The sequence below is a fragment of the Protopterus annectens genome, chromosome 1.part1 (assembly GCF_019279795.1).
Source record: "Protopterus annectens isolate FY-2018-M chromosome 1.part1, PAN1.0, whole genome shotgun sequence".
In the NCBI taxonomy this organism is placed as follows: domain Eukaryota; kingdom Metazoa; phylum Chordata; order Ceratodontiformes; family Protopteridae; genus Protopterus; species Protopterus annectens.
Genome location: NC_056726.1, coordinates 562,331,514 through 562,354,963, shown reverse-complemented (window position 1 = coordinate 562,354,963; position 23,450 = coordinate 562,331,514).

The following is a 23,450-nucleotide window of genomic DNA, read 5'->3' as shown; positions in this document are numbered from 1 at the left end:
TAACCAGACACCCCTCCCGGGCTTAATCCGAAAAAGATCCATACAGATCAGTGCTCTACCCCAGAAATCAAATACAAATCAAATAAAATAAATAAAAATGCTCTACTTTAAGAAAAAAGACACTGCTAGCTTAAAATGCTCTACTTTTAAAAAAAAAGATGTTTAAATGGGTTTACCTTCATATCGTCGATCACATATGATCGACCAACCACATTGTCGACCCGTTTTCTGCAAAATTGAATCCGCGGCACTTCTAAAATGTTGAATTAATGTCGAATTTTGACATTTTTGGACGTGCCACAACTCCTCACCAGTGCTACTATGGGTCAAAAGGGGGCGAGATTTAGCCATTTGCATATGTGGTCTTTGTCATTTGGGACGTTCACACATCGGTCTTCGCGGAAGCGGGGTTGACCTTTTTGAGATCACTGTTATGAAGGTAAACTGTTTAAATGTTCTACATAAAAAAATAAAACACTAAGCCCAGAATATATGAGTCAGTATCAGGATGTGTGAGACAGACGGTTTGAGAAACCACAGCATCAGGAACATGTAGGAGATTTAAGTTATCATCACTGAGGATAGCAGGCATACAGCAGAGAAACTTCGTGGTCCAGACCTCGCTCTGGCAGATTTAGATCACATTAAAAAAACACCAATGGAGATGCCAGAACGCGACATTTATCATTAAGTGCTTTCATCCGTTACAGTAACTGGACTTCATCAAAATATCCAACCCAATATCACATGACATTAAATACCAAATAATCAAATCATCTCATAATTATTCAACCAGCCACAAAGTTCTTCATTAGCGCAGACAGAATTCTTTCCAATTAACACATAAAATCATAAAAACATCTTTAAAATAAATGTTAGTTTAAATTTGGTTAGGAGCTTCAAATATTTAACATTTATTTTAAAGGAATGAATAAATATATATATATATTTTAAATAGAGCATGTTTATTTGGCTATACATATATACTGGTACTTAATGATTTTTAAGTTTTTTTATTATTATCCATTTAGTCTTTTTTAGCAGAAGATATTAGGAAATCACCTACGGATGATTACTCTAAGCTATATAAATTTATTTGATTTAATATTTTAGAATCTGTGGTAATTATGATATGTATACTTTTGTGTTCTCATGGTTTTTGTGTTAATTAGAAATTATTTTGTCTGTGTTACTGATGAACGCTTTGACTGGATGAAAGCACTTAATAATAAATGTTGCTGTGTTCTGGCTTGACCCCCAGGTGCTTTTTGATTTGCTCTATTTGTACTACACTAGTTGGTTATTATTTGTAGATTCAGATCTGCTGAAAGTGAGTGCACAAGATATACAGCAGCATTCTGTTTACAGACAAGAGTGACCAGACCTCCCACAAGTATGTGTGGCAGGATCTTGTTCCACAGGTAAATGCTGTTGGTGGCCATAATCGAATGCAAGAGGAAGTGCACTTTAGGACCACTGACACAATCTATTATTCATGTAAAAGGACAACCCACCTTACAGAGGAGCACATGGCCACAGATAAGGGTCTGCCTACACAACCATTCCTAAATGGCATGAAGGAGTTCCTTGCATCTCACTCAGGAGAAATTACAGCTCCTTCATACCTACTGGAGGACTTAACATTTGTGCAGGACTTCACTGCCCTCCATGGATGTTAGTGGGTGCGAACCCAGGTGGGTAGTCCCTTACACACACACACACACACACACACACACACACACACACACACACACACACACACACACACACACACACACACACACACACACACACACACACACACACACAGATCATGCTGCAACCAGAACCAGAGTCATTTTGTTTGTACAGGCACATCAGGTCTTCAGCTGCAACATCAGTCTGCGCAAGGTATGTGTTCAATATGTTCTACTTACCTTTCTGTTTTATAGCTGTAGTATCACCAGGATCTAAGAGTGTCACAAAATAGCATTGTTACAGTTGGGTCTGTCTGTCTATTTTCACAGGTGTCTGGGTTCTCCACCATAGGTGTTGGCATGCCTGATGAATAGGGAAATATCTAAGCCTGACAATGATGTTTGCTCCAGTCTGGTATAGTGTGCAGCTATGGTGGCACTGTCAAGCACAGGTAACATGACAGGAATATCCCTCTCCTTTTACAGACAGCACTGCATTGCCTATGCAGCCCCTTGATCAGTCTCAGAATACCATAGTAAGATAAGAATTCTCTGACACAGCAGGCCAGGGTGCACCCTCATTCTCTAAACCACAGACATCTGTGGATACTGCCAGCTTGTAAGAGTATGGGGAGGAATGTGGGGGGCCAATACAACAATGACATTAATGTCTTGGTTCCTGTTCCATGTCTAAGCTGAGTGACTCTGTGGATACCATACAATGGATGTGCAGGGCAGTTATAGAGCCACATGCTGATGCCACCACAGCCATTACACAGCTAAATTGTGTAGTGCATGGCCTTTGTGATGATCTCAGAAAGGGATTAACCCATTTATATACCAATTTTGAAAGATGCCTTTGGAAGTCTGTATCATAATAGTGCTCATGTATAGCCACACAGCATGGGCATCACTGCTTTCTTGACTGATTTTTTTCCACTTCTTTTATGGAAACTTACAGTACAATGGACCAGAGATGGTCTAGGTCCCATGAAGCCACATTTTCTATGCCTTTCACCAGTGTTGAGTGAAGTACTGTGCACTATGGCTGCAGACATGGACAGGATGTATGTGCAGAACATACTTATGGCACATCCTGCTGTTTCCACAGATGGAGTACACCATCCTTTGTGCTAGCTATGGATAGCGATAGTGACATTCTTTGGATGTGGCAACCCCATGAATGGGGATATGCATGGTCACTGCACATATATTTTGATGGTGCCCTGGACCTGTGATACAGAAGCATGCAGCCAATTCTGCAGGAAGAATATACACATACACATCCTCACAGTCAACATCACCACTCACATCAGCCCACTTACACCAAACTAGAGACACCATCCTTCCTGAACTATCTTCACAGCTCACTTTACTCACCAAGCAGTAATATATACAAACTGACCAACATCAGCATCTCCACCCATAATGCCCATTGTCAGCATCTGTCATCATGACCTTCCCCACATGTGCATAGAATGACAACCCTTACTATTCCTTTATCAGGTAAGCCTGTGTCCATTGCATAGAAAGTCCAGTTCGTGCATATTATAAAATATCCTGGTTTTAGTATTGAGGGAATCACTGTTACTCCATGTTATATCTAATTTTGCACATACTTGTGAACCAGAAGTTACCTCTTATCCAATGCCACAGCATTCAGAGCCTGCCTCCACCTCCTGTGGTCATACCCTGCAGCCAGGTCTTCAACAAACTTCATCAGTCACAACACCCACTGCTGACTCCAGCACATCCTTTCCCCCAGTGGCAACCCCCTGCTGTATCTGTTTGTGCACTAATATGCTGTTAAATACTGCACACAAAGGCCCCAATGGCAACCCCCTGCTGTATCTGTTGGTGCACTAATATGCTGTTAAATACTGCACACAGAGGCCCCAACGGCAATCACCTACTGTATATGCCTGTGTACTAATATGCTGTGAAATACTGCCACATATTTTGCATCATGTTTTTGGAACATATTGCAGGGTACCACCAGAGACAGCTTAACAGTCGAAGATAAATACAGTAGGTATATATTAGACACAAATTATTGCTTTCTTGTTTGTTAATTATTTAGAAATCCATTTTGTGCTAAAACTGCACAACTCAAAAAACTTTGAAAGCACTTTTTTGGGTTTGGGTTTCATGTCTCCGTTTTTGGTTTTATAAATACTCATAAATAGTCATCACATATAGAAATGTTTCTTCTAGTCACTTGTTGGCAGTTCTATAGCTTTCAGAAAAATTAAGTATTCTCTTGTGTTCTTATTTTCACTTTCTTTCAAATTTGAAGCAGACTAAATGAGTTTAATATATTATCAAACATCTTTGTATTGCAAGAATATCTCCACATGATTTGTCATGAAAACAGAGGACTTGGATAATGCAGAAACACCAGTACATGGCTAGGGAATATATCTGGACAAATAAATTTCCATACTTGTGTTTTTTTTCTATACATTCTTAAAATCAGCATAATGTTATTGCAAATAAACAGAGAAATCACTTGCGCATAATAAAATTATATTGCATATTTGAGCTATTCATCTCAACATCAGAAATATACTCATTTCACATTCAGTTAATTTTATATTTTTAATACATTTCCATTATTCACATATTACACCTTCTATAAGTTTCCATAATTCAGGGCTAGACTACAAGAACTGCACACTGCATTCTTTATTTATCATCCCCTCAGATCATAATACTCACCCACTATAGCTTCTTTTTGTAGACAATCTCTCTCCCTCCCCTTTGCTATCTTCCTTTCCAAACTAAGTCATATCCCTTTTCTCTCTCCTCTACAGCTGAAGTTCCTCTAAACACACTGTATCCAACCCTTCACTATAAATTCAACCTCTTAATTAAGTTATTAGCCCTCCATTTCAACTTCCTAACCTCCACCCCCACTGACCTACTCCTTAGTCCTCAGGTTCTGGACCCCAATGGTTTATGGGTGCTCCAAGGCACCCTACCACCTGGACAAAATAGAATATATTTATAATGCAAGATAAAACCTTTTTTACTATATTTATGGAATCTAAAATATTTCTATCATATATCCTTAGCAGCTGTCAATAATTACAATCAGTCATTTTTTTCTGTAGAACTTGAACAGTTATTTATTTTCTGAAAAAACACTAGCCATGTCCAAATGCTAAATGGATAATGGACCTGGTGAGCAGACATTTATAAGGGCAAAAAATGACTATGTGTACTGTCAGAATAAGTAGGTAACACAGGAGACAGCTTCTAAAATGGAATAACTTCCACTATCCATGGAACAGTTTCCAACATTCTCAGTCTGTTTTTCTGGCCCTTCAGTACTGAGAGAATTAAGTAATAACCTGCGCATGGGTATACCAGGATTTACCTATGGTTGGTGTGGTTTAATCACTGGGATGAAGCCCGAGTGACTAAACAAAGTGAACCGTGGGTAAATCCTGATACACCCACAGCCAGGAGTGGAGTATTATTAGGGAGGTTGGCATAGTGGTTAAGATACTTGCCTTACAGACACAAGGTGCAGGGTTTGAGTTTCACATGGGTCAAGTGGCCCACAAGGGCAGTTAGCTTAGTAGTAATCTGTGAACCTATTATACAATAACATTATTTAAGAAAGAAATTGCTTATCTTTTTTAAACAATGTATTTATATATGGGAGGTTCTGTCTTCTTCTGCATTGTCTTCCCTATACTGATTTAGTGGGCAAGTGTATGAGACTTATGGTCTCCCTCTTACACAGTACATAAGAGCAGGAGAAGTGATGGAGAAAACAGAATTTCTGGCCATTTTATTTTTAACTATTGAAAAATAGAGATCTATGAGGGACAGAGCAAACATATAAGGAAAATCATGTAGGTTCCTGTCTGATAAGTTTTGAAGAAAGTACTGATTTTTCTTATATTTTGCTCTGTCCCTCAGCATATGCCAATAGAAAGTTTGGCTGCTCAGTGATACTTCAGTGGCTGGACTATTTTCTGTTAGTATATGATTGATTTACAGTGGGCATGCTGATTGGGCTGTCCAGTTTTGAATAGCAATGAGCGTTTATTGTGTAATGAATAATGCATCTGCTTATGGTTAAACTGTAACTGATTAGTATAACCAAGTAGAGCAGAATACATGCATTAATCTTCATCGCAAGGGATCTTGGGAATTATACAGATTTTCTATGAAAGCGACACATTATAACTCAAAGCATAAACATTACAGTGCAATGCAAAGCGTAGTTAGTGATAAGGGTTGGATTTCAGCCTGAAATTACACCTGATTCATAGCTAGTCTGCACGTTTCAGTGCTCCAAAAGCAGATTAAGCATTAACACATGATCTCAGGATAACAATAAACATGCTTTTTTAAGTAAACCAATGCTCCATTGTAAAATGTTAGGTATTTAACTGACACTGATTTTTTTTTCTAATTGTATATATAAGCTTTATGTTGCTCAGTGAATTCATGTAATTGTAAATTCAATTTGGAAAGGAAGACATTCTCTTAAATGAGCCACATACATCAATGGTGTGCTGGCATTCCTCAAAAAAATTACAAAGCTGTGCAGAAATAACTTACATAGAGTAGCTGGAGAACAACTGGGCTCAAATCCAAAATATGTTTGAAAAATAATTTCAAACAGTGCAAATAGATGGATCAGTATAATTGCCACTATTAAAAATGTAAGCACTATTAAGGTTTCGTTTGCCAACATTAACATCAGCCTTATTTTTTTAAACATAATTTCAGATTACATTTCATATACATATTATAGAAGCAGGAATACAACAGTCCATTGCTCCAATGTTTAACATGACAATTAAAAGGATAAAAACCCTTTCACAGCATTAACGCTTTTCTCTCTCAAGACTCATAGTCTCTTATTGTAAGTTTTCCAAGAAGATTATGACATTTAATGCAGACTTTACTCTAAAGCCTGTGTTTTACTGACTTTACTTCTGAATAAAATGGCATTTTAATAATGTGATGAGGGGACTGATACAAGAAGCACTTTGACTTTCTAAGTCCTATGGGATACAGCGCATAGTTCTCCTGGAGCATTTGACATAAACTTGCATTGGAAGAGTTATTTTTATGCATTACTGTATTAATAACTGTGATGCAAGTAAATGGAATATGTTACAGAATAAGCATAGATGGAAAAGTACATTCCAACTAGGAACAGAGAGCCAAGTTATTATAGGTCCTGTCAATTTCAAAGAAAACCAGTGCTGACTAAGCTGGGGAGATTGATCTAAGTGGCTTGCTATACACATTTAAAAAGTTTCTGAAATGGAATTAAAGTTGTTCAAAGCAGTCTTAGCTTTTACGTCATACAAATGCACTTAATTTATTCAGTTTATATAATCATATGCTGCCTTAACAGTAACAAATTCTCCTCAACAGCCTTCTCCATGCAGGAAAACAGTTATTTTATGTTCCATGCTAAGTAGCATGTGGATACTGGGGGGGGCTGGTTAATCTCTATGCCATTCAAAAATACTTCAGTTTTTTAGTGCGTACTAAACTTTGTATGTGAGTAACAGGTTTGTTCACTTTTTTCCAATGTCATTCAGAGAAAAATTCCAGTCACATTTTAGCAAATTACATTATTCATTTTAGGCTGCTCATTACAAAGTTACCTTCTAGTTATCCATTTAGATAACAGCATATTAAATGTGTTTGCTGTTTCCAGTTGAACTACCATATTCATTTTTGTTCCCCAACATTTTTTTTTTGCTGTGTAGTCCACTGAGGGAAAACATAGATGTCCTTCAGTAAAACATTTCTACTTACAGTAAAATAAAAAAAAATGATTCAATGTAACATAAATTCATTCACATGGTTGTTTTTGTCACAACTCATTACCTGTTACTACATTTCAAATTACCATTTTTTTTTCATTCTGCAATAGTATCAGGGCTTGAGTCTAAAGCTAGGACTCATTTGTTTGGTTTTATGGACTTAAAGTATTTTCTGCATATTATCCTCTTGGATTCAAAAGACTGTCCCCCGGATTTACTAATCTTCCATGCAGGACTAGCTTAGTCCTGCACGAAAGCGGCCGTTTAGGAGTAGGACGGCAGCACGCCATGCATATTAATGAAGGTGCACTGCCTGAGCACCTAATCTTACACGGAGCATGTAAGAGTGCAGGGGGCGTGTCTGAGAGCAGAGCTCTCAGAATATACACGTCCCCGCAACGAAGAACAGCAGAAAGGCCAAATAAATGAGCGAGACCACTCATAGGTGTCTGCATATCCCCAGCAACATTCCCCCACATGTACAACAGCAATAGTAAATACAAATAAATTGAACAAACCTTTTTTTTTATTAAGAATCCGATTAAAGCTAACTGTAGGTGCGCGGGTGTGCCCATTGCTTAGCTACGGTTAATGCAGCTTAAATGCCTGAAGAGGATAACAAGGAAGATACATGCAAGTTAAGCAGTATAGCAATAGTGTAGTGGGAGAGCATTTTCTTTATGAGCAGGCATTCCCGGTTCAAGTTCCCCTTTAGCACTTTCCATGGCAAATCACATTATGATCAATATTTTAGTTGCATAACCCACTAAATAACATATATTTGTGAACTGGAGTGTTGGATTAAATGCACATGTGAGGTGTCAGTGTCATAATGTTGCAAAGTCCCCAGATAAGCACATGTGCATTTAATGCAATACTCCAAGAACCATTAGATATTACTGTCTAAATCAGTGCAATTGTAAGTGGGAATAAGCACTAGTAAGCAAGTGTAAGCACCAGTAAGCAGTAGTAAGCATATTTAAGCACTAGTAAGTGGGTTTAAGCCTGTTTGCATGGGGATAAGCAATGCGCACACAGGTTAAGTAATTTTGTGGCTAACTCTCTATAAGCATATTCAACAGCAGGTTAGCATTGCTTACCTTCACACAAACTCACGCAAACCCACTTACAACTGTTCAAAAGTGTCTTCATCCCTCTGTATCCAACGGCCCTTGTTCTGCCGATCAACAAAATAAACAGCCTTATAGGGCCTGAACCCAGGACCCTATACACTATAGTCACAGTAGTTAACCACTAAGCCATCACAGCAGGAAAGAAGAATGAGGTATCACCAAACAAGTCCTCACTATAGTAAAATCAAACTGAACCTGTGAAAGGAATTAGTCATATGTTCTATAACCCACTACATAACATAAATATGTGAATTGGAGTGCAGCAGTAAGCCCAGAAGTGAGGTGTAATTGTAATAGAGTGTTGACATCCCCAGTAAAACACAAGGACACAATACAGTGTACATAGACATGAATCATGGATACCAGGCATCTATATAAGATGTAAGGAATAATAAATCAATGCCAAAAAGAAAATATAATGCAAAGTCTAATTTAAGCAACACTAAGCATTGCACAGGCAAGCTTAGGAGGTGTAAGCAATGTGTAGGCCAGCTAACTCAATGTGCCCAGTGTTATACCCCTTTAACCAATGCCAACCTTAGGTAAGCTGGTTTGCCCATAGCCTAGCCTTTTCAAAATTGTTCAATCACGGAAAAGTGTGGGAACTTGGCCCTACTTAAACACAACAGGCGGGAATGCATCTCATAACTGGTTGTAGCTTCCCCTTGCAGGCACAATGGCAGTAAGGGGCAAAGGTGTGTGCTTCTGGGTGCAGTGCTGGTGCATCCAGGAGTCCAGAGTCATGGCAGGACTCCTTATCAAAGATCATGAGCAGAGACTGCTACAGGGCCAGTACCAGGGTTTCCAATATAAGGTGGAAGCCTGGGACCATCTCGCCCGTGACCTCACCAGTGCCACTGGCATTTCCCGAACTGGTGAGCAGGTCAGGCATCACTATGCTGACCTGAAGTTGTGTAAGGGGGACCTCGGAGCAGTGGATCCAAGAGGCTAGAATGGCAGGGGCTGTCCCAGCTGTGGGTAAGTATCACTCCACTATGTGTGTAATAATTGCCAGTTCATGTATATCATGAATAGGTATGGCTAAATATTCCTTTTATGTCCTCCACAGCTACAAGTGAGCAGGCTGCAAACCAGGAGGCCCATGGAAGTCACCTGGAGAGGTTGCGATGAGAGGCAGGTCAGTAATACTCTCACATGTACTGTCATAGGAAATAAATCTAAAAGTATTAGCAAATTAATTGCCTGTATTGTTTGTTTGTTTCTTTCGGCTTTTCCCGGTTAGGGGTCGCAACAGTGGAACTCCGGTCCACTAATGATTGGCAGTAGATTTTGACGTGCTGGCTTGCTGGGCCTAACGCACAACCTTCCACGCATGTCACCACACAGAAGACGCTCTAACTGAGAATCGAACGGGCAACGTCTAACTGTGAGGCGACAATGCTACCGCAGCACCAACACCGCAGTTAAATTAATTGCCTGTATAAAACCTGTAATTGTTTAAGGCAAGTACTGCATACACCAGAAAATATGGTGGGAAGAGTCTCATATACTTTGTATGTAAATAAAAGCTTAATAGCCTGACAATAAAGGTCTAACTGTTGGACTGCATGTGTATACTTTGGTATCACATGGTAATGTAGATTTGCAATCACGTAATAGTACTGTTGTATTAAGCACTGTTACCCACACTGTGCACCATAAATAGAATGTGTAGCAATGCCTGTATATTTTATTTATTTATTTATTTATTTATTTATTTATTTATTTTATTTTATTTTATATTTGTTGACCGGGCTAGTCCAACTGGATACATGTCCATTTTCAGTAGAGGCCCGGGGAGAAAAGCTCCAAGACATATCTAGTGAGATAATTTTATGTTACATAAAAAATAGACATAGATGAATATATGTACACATTTCCTAAAACTATTTACAATATATTGAACTAAATATTTATATATACCAGAAGTTAATACAGTATTCCATTGCTGCATAAATGCTTTCATGTTGCAGCACATGACATTTATTTGCTGAGTGAGAGTAGAGTTTGAAAAAAGATGTTCGTAGCAGTAGTAATTATTGATTAGTCAGGGTTGCAACGAGGGCATAGCCAATGTATTTTCAGGAACATTTTCAGTTTTTGTTTAAAGAGTGGTAAGGAAGGAAGGGATGTAAGTTCACTAGATAGAAGGTTCAATTTTTTCCCACTTGCATTTGAGAACAGAGAGTCTCCTGCCATGTTGTTAGACTTACTAATTTTAATTTGGAGTTTATTTGATGAACGCAAGGCATTAAGATTTTTATAAGGGGTTATAAGGTCTAAGAGTATTGGAATATTGTTAGGCTGGTTAAGGAGCTTATGAGCAATAGTAAGTTGGTTGAGTTGAAGCGGATTCTGTAGTTTAGGCCACCCAAGGTGCTTGAGGTTATGACAGTGATGGGTTCTAAAGGGTTTACCAGTGGCAAATCTAGCAATGTTGTTATAGGAGGTAGCTAGTTTGAAAAGATTATTTTTGGATAGGTTGGTATAGATAGGTGAGGCATAGAGAAGACTAGAGATTAGATAGAAGTGGGCAATGGTAGTTCTTGCTACTGGTGTTAGGAAGGGTTTGATCCTGTACAGGGAGCTCATTTTTTCTGTTAACTGATTTTATAATGTTATTAATATGGGTATCAAAGTTAAGGTTGTTATCTACTGTGATCCCTAGGAGTTTGGTGGTAGAGTCTGGTGATATGAGGGTGCCATTATTAGAGATGACTGAGAAGTCTATAGGTGTTGACCTGCGAGTGGGAGTAAAGAGGAGGAGCTTTGTTTTTTTGGGATTCAAAAGGAGGCAGCGCTTCATGAACCATGTCTCAGCTATGTTAAAAACCTTCTGGGTTTGGGATTGAAGTTCAGCTGCAGATTTAGCTGTACAGATTAAAGTAGAATCATCTGCATATTGCATACAAGTTGCATTGAGAATAGCTAAGTGGAGATCATTAATAAAAATTTTGAATAAGAGGGGACCTAGAATGGAGCCCTGGGGTACACCCAGTGTAACTGGCAGGTGAGATGATAGATTATTCTCCCAAAGCACAGCCTGTTGTCTGTTGCTCAGGTAGGAAGTGAACCATTTCATTGATAGAGATTCTAGGGAAAGTGATTTTAGTAGATATATAAGCAAAGTGTGATTTACCATATCAAAAGCCTTAGAAAGATCAATAAATATAGCTGAAGAGAGTATATTGTTATTGCGGCATTTATTAATGGTGTCAGTAAAGGATAGAAGGGCAGTAGTGGTACTATGGCATGGCCTAAAGCCATGTCGGGTTTTAGCTAGCATGTTATGTTGAGTGAGATGGCCTATTAGCTGATGATGGATGCATTTTTCCATTATGTTTGCTAAGGGGGCTAGAAGGGCTATGGGCCGATAGTTTGAATAGTCTTTGGAATTCCCACCTTTGTGTAGGGGGATAATGTGTGACATTTTCCAGATGGTAGGGATAGATTCTTTTTTTAATAGTTCTAATTCTTTAGCTGCTTTTTGCAGATATTCAGCTGGAATCTGGTCTGCTGAATGTGCACAAGGCTTAAGTTTAGCTAGAAGTTTAAAAATTAAATTAGAAGAAATGGTTTGTAGTATGAAGGTAGGACATGTGCTTGTCATAGGGGTAGGGAGGCTAGAAGTGTCAGGGGTTAGCTTACTAGCTAGGGATTGAATGGCTTCTGCGAAGAAGGAGTTAAGATTATTTGCAGTTTGGAGGGGAGTCTCATGATTAGCTCCTATAGGGGCTGGTATAGTAGAATGTCCTGGGTATAGGAGTTTGTTGATACTAGCTCAGAATTGTTGTGGGTTATTTTGGTGTGTTTGCTGCATTTTAAAATATTTTTTTTGTCTAGGAGTATAGATGTTTTAGTTGCGTTTCTAAGTTGTCTAAATGTTTGTTGATCAGATGTTTTTTAGTAGTTCGCCACCTAGTCCAGGCTTTATTTCGAAGTAGGATTTTTTCCTAGTTTCTTTACAGAGCCATGGGGCTGGTTTTGACCTGATTCTTATTTTACGTTTGGGAGCATGCTGGTCTAAGATGGTTCGGACTTTAGAGTTAAAGTATTGGACAGCTTCTTCCAATGGGAGGGTTTTTAGATATGTCCAATCACAGGCACTAAGTTCGCTCTGGAATAGATTTTGGTTAAAATGTTTATTGGAATGTATAGTCTTGCTTGATGTTGGATGTAAGAGGTCTAATTTTTGCCTGATTATATAGGTTAAGGAGTGGTCACTTACATCATTAGGGAAAATACCTACTTTGCAGGTTTGGTGGTGGTTATTAATAAGTATCCAGTCTAAGGTACTTTCTTTTTGGTTTGGTTTGTTAATTCTAGTAGGGGAGGTGAAGCCATGAAGGTTAATATGTGAAGTGGGATGGTCAGTACTGATGCACTTCCAGTCAATATTAACATCACCAAGTATTATAGTTTCCTGTGGGAAGGTTGCTGAGACCCAGCTAAAAATATCTTCCAAGGAGTTTATGTTATTTCCAGGAGGTAAATAGATACATATTATATTTATGATTTACTAGAATTTAGTTGAATCTTTGAAATAAGAACTTCAGCATTATTGTTTATAGGTGGATTATAGGGTGTGGTTGTAACTTGTAGCCTATCCTTGTAAAGGATTGCTACTCCCCCTCCTTTTCTGTTTGTACGGTCTTGTCTCAATATATTATAGCCTGGTGGAATAATTTAATTATCTTGAGTTTGTGGCTTTAACCAAGTCTCTGTGAGGCATAGAATATCAAAAGATTATATATCTAATAGAGAATGGAGATGCGGAACTTTATTATTGACACTTCGGATATTGAGTTGTGCTATCAGGAGTGAGTTGGAGAGTTTATTTGCAGTAAGTGTGATAGAGGGATTTGAGGTTAGAAGATTAGTAGGTAGGACATTGGCTGGACCTGGATTAGGATGGATGTCACCATTTTGTGAGGACAGCTCTCTTAGAATGTGCAATTTGTAATGTAAATTACTTAATAGAAACTGAGCTATATGACTGGTGTAATCCCCAGAGGCCATTTAGTACAACTGAGAGACACATAGACAGAAAACAGGGAAAAGGCAGAAAACAAAACCCAAATAGCACATGCAACTGAGATTTGAACTGTTGTATTTTTAGCACACACAGCCATGGTTCGAATCCTGGTAGTGGCAGTAGTCTGCATACAGAATCATACCCCACAACTGTACCGATATGTCCCAAATGTTCAGTAAAGTGGCCTATATCTGTTGCCTGTCAACCTGTCCCCCTGGGAAATCAGTGGGATGATCCCAGATGTATAGGCAGCAAACAGGAAATACAACTGATTGATTAAACTAGGTATAAATCCCTATGTCACAAGATGGGTTGCCAACTAGCTCACGGACAGAACCCACACTGTGAAAGTAGCGGATTCCAAATCCGACATCAGACCAGTGACAAGTGGAGTACCACAGGATTCAGTCCTGGGTCCTCTCCTGTTTGGTATCTACTTCTCTGAAGTGCAGACCAACACAGAAGGTCTTTGGCTAACAAAGTTTGCAGATGACTGCAAACTAGGAGCCATAATTGAAACTCCTAACGATGTGGACAAACTACAAAAGGGCCTCACTGAGACAGATACCTGGTGTCAAAGCCATGGCTTGAAGCTCAATGCCAAAAGTGTATTGTCATCCCTTTGGTAAAAACTCTGTACCCATGAACTACCACATAGCTGGTAGTCTACTTAATGCCGAAAATGTGATAAGAGACCTTGGGACACAGGTGGACAGTAGTCTCTCCTTTGATAATCACATCACCACAGTGGTCAGGAAATCCTTCTACATGGCTCATCTCATCACAAAGGATTCTCATCCAGAAAAAGAGGTCATTGTTCCCCTACTCATCACTCATTAGACCCATTATAGAGTACAATGCCCCTTTTGGTATGTACCTCACAAGACATCTACAACAACTGGAAAGACCACAGAAATACCTCACAAAGAGGATTACTGGCCTCAAACAGATGCCCTATGCAGACCGTCTCAAAAAACTACAGCTTTACTCCATCGCATATCGCCTACTCAGGGGCGATCTCTGCCTAACATACAAAGCTATGTCAAACCCAGAGCTGTTGGACATGCTCCACTTAAAGAAATCCCAATCCCTCTGAGCTACATGCTCTAGGGACCTTAACCTTCTCACCACAATAAACAGAACATGCTGGAGGGATAGATTCCTGTCCCAGAGACTTCCCATACTCTGGAACAGACTACCTATCTATGTCAAACAGAGCTCCTCATTAGCACTCTTCAAGAAGAATCTTGATGATTGAATGGGAAATGGGAAATGGGAAATTCACCCCGGGGATCACTTCTGTGGCTCTGCTCGACAGGGGCACAGGAAAATAATTTTCTTGGGTGGCGAAAGCCAGGGTACGTTTTTTGGCTAGGCTTGTATGAGCCCTAGGGCCGATAGCCTAGTACCTACCTATGAACCTATGAACACATCTATGAGAACAAAGCTGGCACACTAGCAATTCCCCAAAACCTTATGTGAGTAAGAAACCATGTATGTCCCATTTACACCCCCATGTTGTCAAGCTGTGGCCAGACTGCGTACGGTAACAGAGTGAGATATATGTGCATAATAGTAACATAGAATCTGGTACTGTGTGTGGCAACATTCAGGTACTGCTAACAAACATTTCTCCCACAGGTCTGTCAGATACCAACACTGTGCCCAGAAATACAAGAATGATACCCTGTACTGGTACTGTGTACTTTGGTATTGTATGGCATTGTGACTGATGCAGTTGCTCTGAATAATAAGGTATTGCTCATCACTGTCACCTACACTGTCCTACAAAATATAACTGTCTAGGAAATCCTGTATAAGAGTGTTGTAATACAAGGTCAGAATGCAAAACCAAAGGAGAATTATAAGACAGAAAGCAGATAGGAGATATACAGCAATATCTATATAGCACACACAACTCTGATGGACAGTGTTTAAGTTGTAGCAGACACAGCAATGGTCTGAATCCTGGGAGTGGAAGTAGGCTGCATACAGAATCATGCTGCAGAACTGTACAGATAAGACCAGAATGTCCAGTATATGGGGCCATATCTGCTGCCTGTCACCCTGTCCCCCTGGGAAGTCTGTGGGATGATCCCAGATGTTTAGGCAGCAAACAGGGAATACAACTGATTGTCACACGTCTATGAGAAGAAACCTGTCACTCTAGCAACTCCTGAAACTGTTATGAGAGTAATAAGCCAAGTATGTCCTATCTACACTCCCATGTTGTCAAGCTGTGACCAGAGTGTGTACAGTAACAGAGTGAGATGTATGTGCATAATACTAATGTGTAATCTGGAACTTTGTGTGGCAACATTCAGGTAGTGCTAACAAACATTGCTCCCACAGGTAATCAGATACGAACACTGAGCCGAGAAATAAAAACCTTGATACCCTGTACTGGTACTGTTTACTCTGGTATTGTGTGGAATTGTGAGTGTTGCAGTTGCTCTGAATAATAAAGTATGACTGATCACTGTCACCCACATTGTGATACATAATATAACTGTGTAGGAAAGCATGTATATGTGTGTGGTAAGTCACTAAAGGTTGAAGAGGGCAATAGTCTAGATATGTCCCGGTATACCTGCATGTGGTCAAGACATGGCCAGAGTCTGTGCAGAAAGAGATGGACAGCTATGTGCACAACATCAACCCAGAATCTGGGAGTATGTCTAAAAACAGTTAGTGTTAACAAACATTTCCTCCACAGGTATACCAGGTAAGAGGTGTATACTGCAGGTAAAACCAGTTAATGTATAACGATGACATCAGACATATCATTGTCCAAACTAAGGCTATAGGGTAGTGTAGTAATACTTGTAAGGTACAGATAACAGCACTGACTAGGAAAGTAATGTGGACTACAGGAATATACTAGTTGTTAATTGATGTCTTTCTCCTCTCTCCACCATATCTCCAACAATAAACTACATACCCACCTCAACTGGTATGTAATGACTTCACTGTTCTGATTATGTCCTATTGGATGATAAATATTTAAATCTGTTTCCATGCATGTGCTATATTGAAATATTCCAACATTGGTGGCATGGTGCCATCAATGTACCTGCATGCTGTTGTTATTACCACTGTGATCCCATATATGCATGTGTTCCATTTGCTATGCAACTGTTCCATATCTGGTGTCTGGGTTAATGGAAATATCTATGCATGCTGTTATACCTAACCCTGAAATGTGTGGACTATTACTAACCCACATATGTTGATAAAATTTAAATACAATATCACGTTTGGGAAGGCTGGTCTCAGCAGTCCCACCTCAAATGGCCGTGGCACTGGGCACCAGCATGTCTGGGGCCCAACCCGGGGCCTCCTTGTCCTTTGGTCCTGCACCAGCTTTGGGTAGAACCACCTCAGGGGATGGGGCTCATCCCACCCTAGGACCGGGTGCAGACAGGAACCTGTCACCCATCACCAGGCCTGGGTCGTGGTGCGCAGCGAGCTCCACAGGGAGGTCGGAGATCTGCTACACCAGCTCGAGGGCCATGTGTCACAACTAGAGGGTCAACCTGGCTCTGCGACTCAGCCCCCAGCACAGCTACCTTCGGGGCTGTGAAGGTGCAGTGGTAACTGACCATGGGTGAGTATCTCAGTCCCACTGTTTCCACTAGGTGGCTCCTGGGCTTCTGATGTCCCAACACCCCTGCCCATCAAGGTATCTACCCACTACATGTGTCATATACCACCCTTGTATGCATCTTATTTGTCTTGTCTGTTGACCTAACTCCCCAAATATACCTACTATCCCTCCCCAACATCCCACTCTCACCTGAAAAAACAAAGGGCAATCTGTTCCCCCCCAAAAATCTCACCCCATACATAGCTGTCCATTTCACACACATGTCCACTGGACACAGGTAATCTGGTCTAACTGGCATCACAACATATTATTGTTGTCCTCACCCCTCTCTCAGGGGTTTGAGTGTCCAAATCTACCTCCAAATTTAGTGTATATGCACAGCTGTTGCTGTAGATGAAATGGGCAGCTATGGGCCTTCCCTACACCCTTCCTGCACATCCATAGCTATTTTCCCTACTGTCCTACTACTACTCTTTGTGTCCCTTTTTCACCATAGGTTCATAGGTAGGTACTAGGCTATCAGCCCAAGGGCCTATGTAAGCCTAGTTTCCCTGGCTTACGCCACCCAAGAAAGTTATTTTCCTGTGCCACTGTCAAGCAGAGACACAGAAGTGATCCCCGGGGTGTATTTCCTATTTCCCATCCACTCATCAAGATTTTTCTTGAAGTGTGCTAATGAAGAACTTTGCTTGACATAGATGGGTAGCCTGTTCCAGAGGATGGGAAGTCTCTGAGACAGAAATCTATACCTCCAGCATGTCCTGTTTATTCTGGTGACAAGATTTAGGTCCCTAGAGCATGTAGCTCAGAGGGATTGGGATTTCTTTTGGTGTAGCATGTCCAACAGCTCTGGGTTTGACATAGCTTTATATGTTAGGCAGAGATCACCTCGGAGTAGGCGATATGCCACTGAGTAAAGCTGGAGTTTTTTGAGGCAGTCAGTGTAGGGCATTTGTTTGAGTCTAGTAATCCTCTTTGTGAGGTACTTCTGTGGTCTTTCAAGCTGCTGCAGATGTCTTGTGAGGTACTTTCCAAAAGGGGCATTGTACTCTATAATGGGTCTAATGAGTGTCGAGTAGAGGGGAACAATGACCTCTTTTTTCCTGGATGAGAACCCTTTTATGATGAGGTGTGCCACATAGAAGGACTTCCTGACTACTGTGGCGATGTGATTATCAAAGGAGAAACTACTGTCCACCTGGGTCCCAAGGAGTCTTATCACGCATTCAGTGTTAAGTAGATTGCTGCCTATGTGGTAATTCATGGGTACAGAGTTTTTACCAAAGGGGATGACACTGCACTTTTTGGCATTGAGCTTGAGGCCATGGCTCTGACACCAGGCATCTGACTCAGTGAGGCCCTTCTGTAGGATGTCCACATCATTTGGGGACTTGACTATGGCTCCTAGTTTGCAGTCATCTGTGAACTTAATTAGCCAGAGGCCTTCTGTGTTAGCCTGTACTTCAGAAAAGTAGATACCAAACAGGAGAGGTCCCAGGATGGAACCCTGTGATACTCCACTTGTCACTGCTTTGAGGTCAGATTTGGAATCTGCAACTTTTACAGTGTGGATTCTGTTAGTGAGCCAGTTGGCAACCTGTCTTGTGATGTAGGGATTTATACCTAGTTTAGTGAGTTTAGCTATAATTCCAGAATGGGGGATGGTGTTGAAAGCCTTGGTGAGGTCAAGATAGGCTGTGTGAACCACCTTACCCTCATCAACGGCTTTGGTGACTGCCTCAAAGAAGTTGATCAGGTTCAGGAGGCATGCTCTGCCTTTCACAAACCCAAACTGGGTGGGATCCAGAGTTTGGAGGTTACCAATGTCTTTGTTTATGAGTTCCATGATGATACGTTCCATGGCCTTGCAGACCACGCTCATCAGGCTAATAGGTTGATAGTTCCTGGGATCAGTGGTGGCTCCCCCTTTGAGGAGTGGGATAACTGTTACTGTGCATCATTCAGTGGGCACAAAGCCTGGTGTGAGGCTATTATTGAACATGGTGCTTAAGTGGGGAGCCAGTTTGTTCTGAAGTTCGTGTAAAACGCATCCTGGGATGTTGTCCGGTCCCATGGATGCTGTGTTTTTGGCTTTAGAGAATGCAGCTTTTACCTGTGTAGTTGTGATTACAGGGACTCTGCATTCTTCCTGTATAGATATGGGCCCTTTAGTGGGTGGGTGGGGGGGGGGGTAAAGTTAGCACTGAACCTGTCTGCCAGGATGTTGGCAATATCAGTTGGTTCTGTAATTTTCATGCCTTTGTGCTGTAACTCAGAGCAGATCTGGCTGTTGCCATGGAGATTCTTGACATAGCTATAGAATGCTTTGTGGTTGTCCTTAGAATTAGTGGCAATTTTTTTTTCATAGCTAGCTTTGGAGGATCTTATAAGGGATCTCAGCTTCTTACTGAGGCCGACCAGGGAGTTCCTCCAATCATGGGATTTTGCTCTCTTTTGCAACAGTTTCTACATTCTGTTGTACAGTTTGTTTATGGCAGGGGAACACCAGATTGGCTTCCTTTTTTTTTTGGAGGCTAGTGTCTTGGTTTTGTTTAGGATAGCACGATCCATGCACTCGTGTAAGTGCTTATAGAGTGCATTTGTGTAGGATTCAGCAATTGTAACTGTATTGTCCATCTGCATGGGTGTCATGAAGTTCACCACTTCTGTCTTAAGAAGCATGAAGTTGGCTTTGGAGAAATGTTTTGCCATGGTTTCTTTAATGGGAGGTAGGGGCGGGATGTGGATATCAAGGGTGATTAGCTTATGGTCGGATCGGACCAACGAGGAGTTGACTTCAGGTGTGGAACACCAGTCACTGATGTTGGTAATGACTAGGTCTAGGATATTGTTGCCCCTGGTGGGGGTGTGGATAAGTTGATCCAGGGCATTGGAGTTTATGAATTCCAGAAAGCGTTGAGCTAAGGAGTTGGTACATAAGTAGTTTTCCCAGTTAATGGTGGGGTAGTTGAAGTCAACCATTACTAGGATGTTTGGTTGAACCCTAATATTTTTCAGTACATCAAGAAAAGAGGAGTGGGAATCCTGGGGCATGGTGGGGGATCTGTAGCAAGCTACAATTTGGATTGCAGTTTTGCCCAAAGTTAGTTGCACTTGGATAACCTCGGATGCATTATGCTGAGCAACTAGCCTAAAGGTGTGGATATCCTTAATGAATACGGACACACCTCCGCCTTTGGTGTTCCGGTCCAGGTTACATGGATGAAAAGTGTGGTATGAGTTATAGCCTGGTAGTGCAGGGATGCTCTCTGGAGCCTTGAACCAGGTCTCAGTCACTGCACAGATATCGATGTTCTCCATTTTAAGGAGTGCCTCAAGTGAGTGCATTTTGAGATTTAGACTTCTAGCATTGAGTAGCATTACCCTCAGTTTTTGCTTGCCTGTTCCTGTTACGGTAGTGAATTTGTTATTTGAACCTTGCCTAAATAAGGCACTATAGGGGTAGCAAGAACCTTAGCCAGTATCCGGAATCCCAGGGTCGACAGGTGCAGGTCATCTGTGGCAAAGCATCGTGGTCTGTTGACCATGTCATCCCAAGCAGACAGATACTGGATCCCCTTAGAATGACACCAGAAGCTTAGCCAATTGTTGAAGTCAATCATTTTGTCCTTGTACTGCGGTATAATTCGGGGCAATGGCAGAATGCTACTCAGGGCTTGGGTCATACCTGCCTGGGCTACAAGATCGGAGAGCTCTTCCATGTCTCTTTTCATGTAGTCCAGGGAGGTACATCTCTGGTTATTTACACCAACATGAATGATGACAGAGTCATATTTGTACTTGCTGTGGAGTGACCTGAGTGATTGGGTTATGTGGCGGATCCTGGCACTGGACAGGCAGCTGACAGTAACCTTCTCCTTGTTTAACCTGGTGGTTGGGACATCAGTGTGCCTGACTATAGAGTCACCTATGACTAGTGTATTTGTTATGTTGTTTTGCCTTATTGGCTGTGGTTGAGTGGCACACGCAGTCTGTGGGCTATGTGTCATTTGGGTTGTGTTGGGGGGTTGGAGGTTGCTTGCGTTTCTGCTTTGGAGGTCTCTGTTGCTTAGACAGATTATTATTGACAGCCTCTGCAAATGTTTTTGTGTTACTATGTGTGGATTTTAGTGGTGTAGATTTAGTGAGACTATGTGATGAGTGTGGTATGGTGCAAATATGTACCTTCTCCTCATGACTGTCAAGTTCAGTCTTGGTTGGAGAGAGCTTTACCTCCAGTTTGGCTAGATAAGTGCATCTCTCACAGGTTGTAGTGTTGGGTGGTAGGAGGAGAGGGTTGTCTGTGTACATGAGGCAATTTCTACATTGCCTGAAGATGCCCAGATTCATCAGATAGACAGGAGAGAACACTGGGAGCTGACCCTTGGACATGCCTGAGTAAAAAACTATTTTTCTCTAGATAAGTGAGGAAAGTGAGTACAAGAGTTGTTTTTCTCTAAGCAAGTGAGGAAAGTAAGTACAAAAACTGTTTTCCTCTAGGTAATGAGGAAGATTGAGTGCTATAATAATTAGTAGCTTATTTAGTGCTTACAAGTTCTGAACAAGTGCTGAGCATGAATAAGCAACTTTAAGTGCTAAAACTAAGAATATGTATCTGCATTAGATGAGTTACAGGACAGAAACAAGTGCAAATGCAGGCTTTCAAATCAGAAAGTTGAGAGAGATGGAAGAGATTGCCCAAACAGCCAATAACTACACTTTCTGGGCCAGAACCACTCCTTATGTGGTAGACAGGTTACCTAGTGCTTACCACTCCCACTGATAAGCTAGAAGGCTTCCCTCCAACACAGAAAGGCTTGGGGGGCTCAGAAGCTTACATACAGTCCTGGATACAGCAAATCTGTATCTGGAACACTAGTTACAGGAAAGGTAGGAAACAGGCTTACAGTTTTTTTTTTACAGAAAAGTAGCAAAAACAATAGTAAAAACAATTCACATGCAGTGCAAGCTAGCACACTTGAGTATGTAGCAATATTAGACAAAACACAGTTTAAAAATGCAATTAAATTAAAAGCACTAAAAGCAAGTGCAGAAATAGTTTATTAGGTAGAATGTGGTAAAGAGATGGGTCGGGGGGAGTGTCCCAAATCAAATCTACAGTGGGGCGGGCAACTGCAAAAGCCACCAAATTTAAACTACAAACCAAAAATAGAGAGGGTGGTTCAGACAAAACAGTTTCAACAGAGATCTAAAATCCAAAAGTCACAAAAGACTGAACACTGCTGGAGTCAAACACCTTCTATTTATTTAAAACACCAAACACATAAAAGATGAGCGCTTTCGGGCCTCTGCCCTTTATCAGATAAAGCTTCTCACATAGTCCAAACAATTTAAAATACATGTTAACCAATGAAATTCAGTTAAAAATCAATGAAAAACCCGCCTATTTTTAAGGGCGGGTTTCATGGGAATGACTTCATTGAGCCCAGGACTCCTATGTGCCATAAGTTCAACAATCCATTTTGATTCAGCTAGTTCAGTCAGCTGTTTAATGTCACCCCCTCTTTTACTCAATCTCACATTCACTATCACTCTGAATTTAAAACCATGTAAAGGATGGGCTTCCAGGTGTCTAAATAGTGTATCCCCATTCCTAATAGAAGAGGTGCTGTAGGATCCTGACCTTAAACATACAGTTAGTCTTGCCTACATAAAAACTGGTGCAGGAATGACACTCTGCCAAATAAACCACATTAGTGGTTCTGCAGGTAGCTCTCCCTTTCAGATTGAATGTCCTTCCTGTGACCGGATGTATAAAGACACTACTTTTGTCTATATGGTTGCAGGCTTTGCAGGACCCACAAGGGAAAGTACCCTGTTTGTTTGTGGGTAAACCAGCATTATTGGTCGATCTGGTATCATTGCACAACAGTTCCTTCAAACTTCTATTCCTTTTATAAATAAAACTAGGTTTATCACCAATGATGTTTTTCAAACTCATATCACTAGTCAAGATATTCCAATTCCCTTGAATGAGTTTACATATATCACCAACATTGCTGCCATAAGTCAACATTAGCCTAAAATCATTATTAACCATTCTTTTGTAACCACCATCTGAGTGGGTCAATGTGTTCCCTAGCCATGGTTTATACCTATCCTTCCTGTACCTTTTGCTAATATCCACCTTTTTATTAACCGCCTGTCTATTGTAACCCCTGGTGTAAAAACATT